General features: G+C 39.6%; 1 non-coding gene across 1 annotated transcript; it reads left to right on the top strand.

Annotated features, from left to right (window-relative positions):
* Positions 1-231: 231 nt before the first annotated feature.
* TRNAE-CUC (transfer RNA glutamic acid (anticodon CUC)) lies at positions 232-303 on the top strand. Its single transcript has one exon. It is a non-coding gene; the product is annotated as a tRNA-Glu (tRNA).
* The last annotated feature ends 5,697 nt before the right edge of the window (positions 304-6,000 follow it).

Here is a 6,000-nt window from a genome sequence, read left to right on the forward strand (position 1 = left end):
AGCGTGGCAGTCAGAAAAGGATTCGATTTGGAGGCTCCAGCAGGTCCCCTCGAGAGCCGTCGCTGAGCTAGCCTGAGAGCGCCGAGAATCTGCCGGAGTTTCAGAGACTGAAATCCGAAACCGGAAAGAAGTAGGCAGGGTTTAGAGTCAACAATCTTTCCCGCCATTGGTCCGGTTTACGTAGAGACTTTTAAAGAACCAAATAGGCCTGGAGAGAAAACCTATTTAGGTTCCCTGGTGGTCTAGTGGTTAGGATTCGGCGCTCTCACCGCCGCGGCCCGGGTTCGATTCCCGGCCAGGGAAACACATGTTTTCTTACTTGCAGTTGACTGTACTGATTTTTTCCCCCTAATTATTGCTCTTTCGAGTTACTGATTTCTCTCCCACTATAGTTGTTACCGATTTTTTTTCATTATAAAAATTCAATTCGTTTCTTTTTTAATATTACTAAATCTAAGACTTAAAACACACCATACCTTTTAACAGATAATTGCAATCAAACAACAAAGTGATCTCTGATTCTAAAATACTCTAAATACAACTTAAGCCACTTAGAAAACTGCATTTTCCAGCTTTGGAAGATAATTTGGATGTGTATACAAACATTAATTTATCGAGCCTTGTTCATTTGGAGTTCCTTTGACTAAGAAGAGGAGGAAAATAATTTTAGGAGGGATTCTATTATACATCATATGGAGAAAGCAAGAGAGTTCCAGAAAAACATCTATTTCTGCTTCATTGACTATGCCAAAGCCTTTGACTGTGTGGATCACAATAAACTGTGGAACATTCTGAAAGAGATGGGAATCCCAGACCACCTGACCTGCCTCTTGAGAAACCTGTATGCAGGTCAGGAAGCAACTGTTAGAACTGGAGATGGAACAACAGACTGGTTCCAAATAGGAAAAGGTGTACGTCAAGGTTGTATATTGTCACCTTGCTTATTTAACTTACATGCAGAGTACATCATGAGGAACGCTGGGCTGGAAGAAGCACAAGCTGGAATCAAGATTGCCGGGAGAAATATCAATAACCTCAGATATGCAGATGACACTACCCTTATGGCAGAAAGTGAAGAGGAACTCAAAAGCCTCTTGATGAAAGTGAAAGAGGAGAGTGAAAAGGTTGGCTTGAAGCTCAACATTCAGAAAACTAAGATCATGGCATCTGGTCCCATCACTTCATAGGAAATAGATGGGGAAACAGTGGAAACAGTGTCAGACTTTATTTTTCTGGGCTCCAAAATCACTGCAGATGGTGATTGCACCCATGAAATTAAAAGATGCTTACTCCTTGGAAGGAAAGTTATGACCAACCTGCTGCTGCTGCTGCTGCTAAGTCACTTCAGTCGTGTCCGACTCTGTATGACCCCATAGATGGAAGCCCACCAGGGTCCCCCGTCCCTGGGATTCTCCAGGCAAGAACACTGGAGTGGGTTGCCATTTCCTTCTCCAATGTGTGAAAGTGAAAAGTGAAAGTGAAGTCGCTCAGTCATGTCTGACCCTTAGCGACCCCACGGACTGCAGCCTACCAGGCTCCTCCATCCATGGGATTTTCTAGACAAGAGTACTGGAGTGGCTTGCCATTGCCTTCTCTGATGACCAACCTAGATAGCATATTAAAAAGCAGAGACATTACTTTGCCAACAAAGGTCTGTCTAGTCAAGCCTATGGTTTTTCCAGTGGTCATGTATGGATGTGAGAGTTGGACTGTGAAGAAAGCTGATCGCCGAAGAATTGATGCTTCTGAACTGTGGTGTTGGAGAAGACTCTTGAGAGTCCCTTGGACTGCAAGGAGATCCAACCAGTCCATTCTAAAGGAGATCAGTCCTGGGTGTTCATTGGAAGGACTGATGCTAAAGCTGAAACTCCAATACTTTGGCCACCTCATGCGACGAGTTGACTCACTGGAAAAGACTCTGATGCTGGGAGGGATTGGGGGCGGGAGGAGAAGGGGACAACAGAGGATGAGATGGCTGGATGGCATCACCGACTCGATGGACACTAGTTTGAGTGAACTCCGGGAGTTGGTGATGGACAGGGAGGCCTGGCGTGCTGTGATTCATGGGGTCGCAAAGAGTCAAACACGACTGAGTGACTGAACTGAACTGAATGTGCACAAAATATAGCAAGGGTTATTTGCTGTATACCAAAAGATGTATTTCTGTCAAATTGCTTTATTTAAATAATCGTCATTCATCCAAAGATGGACTTTAACTTGGGCTGACAAATTCTAAAATTATAAGGATGTTTGAAAGTAACCACAGGTGGGGATGGGGGAGGGGACTTTCAACAGCATCTAGTACAGTGCCTGACATGTGGTTGGTGTTAGATGAATGAATTAACTAATCAGTTGAGCCAGGAAGTAGGTTGCTAAGTCTTCACTTAAAACCTAACCCCTCATAACACACTTTTTTATGAATCACACCTTTATATTTCCACTGAGAGCAGAAAGTAGAAAAAGAATTCAACTGAATCATCCTGAATAATGGCTATCGCTACTATGTTCTTTCAGATGATTTCTAAATTATTTCTATGATTTTCTATGACATATTTAACACAATAGTGCGTTTAATAATTTGCTATTATTTTGTGTAAGTTATGGTTTTGAACGCTGAACTAAACACTTTATCCACAATATTAGAATCAATTCTTATAATTATCCTTGGTTTGTAGTTTAGGAAATTTAGAAAGTTTGTAACTTAAAGTCCACAATTATGTCAGGGAACCAGGATTCCAACCTGGACTTGCCCAGCCTAAGTTGTGTGTTCTTTAAGATTCTCTAGTGATAATCGATTTTCTGGTCATGCTATGGAGTGTTCTTTAGAGCAGTCTTTACAAATAGGGTGATTCATGGGGGGTGTTCCATAGAAAGAAAAAGAAAGTATTTGATATTTAAGGTTCTCTTTCAAATGTATAATTGAACTCTACGCATTACAACTTTAGTTAGAGTCAACCCTAGCAGCTGCTTACTGGAAGCTACCAAATTCCCTAAAACTTGAGGAAATCTTATCAAGAAATAAGTTTAATAGAAAACACAGCATACTTGCAGTTTTTGAATAAACACATTGATTTGTGAAAGTGCTTTTTTCTTCAATTTAATTTTTATTTAATTAAAACTAATCTTTGCCACATCTCCATGTAGATCACTATTATTGACTTAAATAAAAATGGTTCTTTTTTTTTCATTTTCCTCCTTTAATGAGTAGGCTATAGAAAAAAATGTTTTTACATTGGTTACACAAAACAAAAGCAATTTGTTTCACTATGGACACACTTGATCAATTATTTTTTCTGCTCATTACATTTTCTCAATTTTTATAATATATTACAATAATAAACAAAACTTAATGTAGCTTTTTACAACTGTGTATTCTATAGTATTTTTTCATTTGGTGAATTTTTTTTAAATAAAAGAATGCTGTTTTTATTATAATTACACAAGAACTTGCACACATAACCAATAATTAACAATCTCCAAATAAGTCCTAAAGTTATAGTGTTGTATAAAAAGTTGCCTGGTAGGGAGATTTTTGTATCTGCAGAAAACTATTACGGGTTTTTAGTCCCAGACCTTCCCCCAACTACTGCTGTACCTCCAGTCACACAGACCCCTGGTCTTTGAGTTTCAGTTTACTTCTAAGTGAAATTAGGATAACACCATTCACCTTACAGGCTACTATGAAAATAAAATAATGGTGTCCCATTTCAGGACTGTGTTTCAGAATCAAGACGACTTTAAAAATCCCTCATGGCTAGACCCCACCTCAAGTCATTCCAGCACAATCCAGGATTGAAAAGATAGTGCTGGACTAATTCTTATTTACCGATTGGCATGGCAGTTCTCTTGCCTGGACTTATGGGCTTAATTTGTGTGACATAGAATGAACTTCATTAGTTAAAAATTATTGCATTCTTAATGCAGGGGAAGAAAAAAATACATCTTCCATATACTGGGGTCCTGACAAAGGTTGAGACTGTTCAAGGAGGAGAAAAAGTTAAGCAAGTGATATTTATTACATTCCGATAAAAAGTTTTACAGAAAAGTTTTGTTTCCCAAAGGATAATGTCACAGTAAACTGAGGTAGGACTTAAAAAGTCCAAAAAGTTTATATTTTAAAGGGATTTTAGTGATGATGTGCCTGACCACAACCCAACTGTCCTCTCTAAACCTCACCCCTTGTTATCTCTGCTTCAGTATATCTGAAGTCTGGGAGCTCATGACTTTGCCTCTCTGCCCATTCATTCTTTGGATGGTTCTGTGATGACATCTCCCCAGATGTTACCCTGATTTTCCCATAGGTCTGAGCTCTGCCACATGGAGTCACATGAAAGTCTTACCAGCTTTTTTGTCAATAGCTGTAAACTGTGTGACAAGTAACCCATCATTATTAATATAATCAACAAGGTTTCCACCGGGGTACCATTTATAAATCAGAACATATTTTTAGCATATTCCTCTCTGATTCACTTTCTACCCTAGATCCATAATAAGAGAGAAAAAGGTTGAGCTCCAGCACAAAGAGAGTAAGTAGTAGATGCATCTGTCATGGAAGCTGGAGGGGATAAAAGGTGGTTAATTGCAATTGATTACTGTAGTTATATTATTTTTTTGTTGTTCAATCACTCAGTCATATCTGACTCTTTTGCAACCCAAGGACTGTAGCCCACCAGGCTCCTCTGTCCATGGGATTTTCCAGGCAAGAATACTGGAGTGGGTTGCCATTTCCTTCTCCACATTTGGTGAAATTTTAACTGTTAATGTTTTTGGCATTGTGCTTTGTACCATTTATTAAATAAAATTTTTTTAAAAAAACAATAATATATAGTACTTTCAATAATTTGCTATTCTTCTGTGTAAGTTATGACTTTGTAAATTCCTTGAATTTCAGAGTTCATAAAACATACTTCTTCTGTCTTCCAAAGTGATAATCACAGAATTGTGCTTCAAATTATAGTTGTTTTCTTGGTCTTGATAATCAGTTAGATCCCTGAAGGCAATGAAGTGATAGAAAGTCAGGATCTCCATGAGGACGGCTCTGTGTCATCAGTTCAGTTCAGTTGCTCAGTCGTGTCCGACTCTTTGCGACCCCATGAACTGCAGCATGCAAGGCTTCCCTGTCCATCATCAACTCCCAGAGCCTACTCAAACTCAAGTCCATTGAGTCGGTAATGCCATCCAACCATCTCATCCTCTGTCGTCCCCTTTTCCTCCCGCCTTCAACCTTGCCCAGCATCAGGGTCTTTTCTAATGAATCGGTTCTTCGCATCAGGTGGCCAAAGTACTGGAGTTTCAGCTTCAGCATCAGTCCTTCCAATGAATATTCAGGACTGATTTCCTTTAAAACTGACTGATTGGATCTCCTTGCTGTCCAAGGGACTCTCAAGAGTCTCCAGCAACACCACAGTTTAAAAGCATCAGCTTTTTGAACTTTTTGAACTTTGGCACTCAGCTTTCTTTATTGTCCAACTCTCACATCCAACTCTCACTACTGGAAAAACCATAGCTTTGACGACATGGACCTCTGTTGGTAAAGTAATGTCTCTGCTTTTTAACATGGTCTCTAGGTTGGTCATAGCTTTTCTTCCAAGGAACAACCGTCTTTTAAATTTAAGGCTTCACTCACCATCTGCAGTGATTTTTGGAGCCCCGAAAAATAAAGCTGTCACTATTTCCATTGTTTCCCCATCTATTTGCCATGAAGTGATGGGACAAGATGCCATGATCTTAGTTTTCTGAATGTTGAGTTTTAAGCCAACTTTTTCACTCTCCTCTTTCACTTTCATCAAGAGGCTTTTTAGTTCTTCTTCACTTTCTGCCATAAGGGTGGTGTCATCTGCATATCTGAGGTTACCATGATATTTCTCGCCGCAAATTTGATTCCAGCTTGTGCTTCTTCCAGCCCAGCATTTCTCATGATGTGTACTGCATATAAGTTAAATTAGCAGGGTGACAATATACAGTCTTGACATACTCCTTTCCCTATCTGGAACCAGTCTG

Source organism: Moschus berezovskii, chromosome 10, assembly GCF_049115385.1.
Source record: "Moschus berezovskii isolate FMDL1 chromosome 10, NW_MosBer_1.0, whole genome shotgun sequence".
In the NCBI taxonomy this organism is placed as follows: Eukaryota; Metazoa; Chordata; class Mammalia; order Artiodactyla; family Moschidae; genus Moschus; species Moschus berezovskii.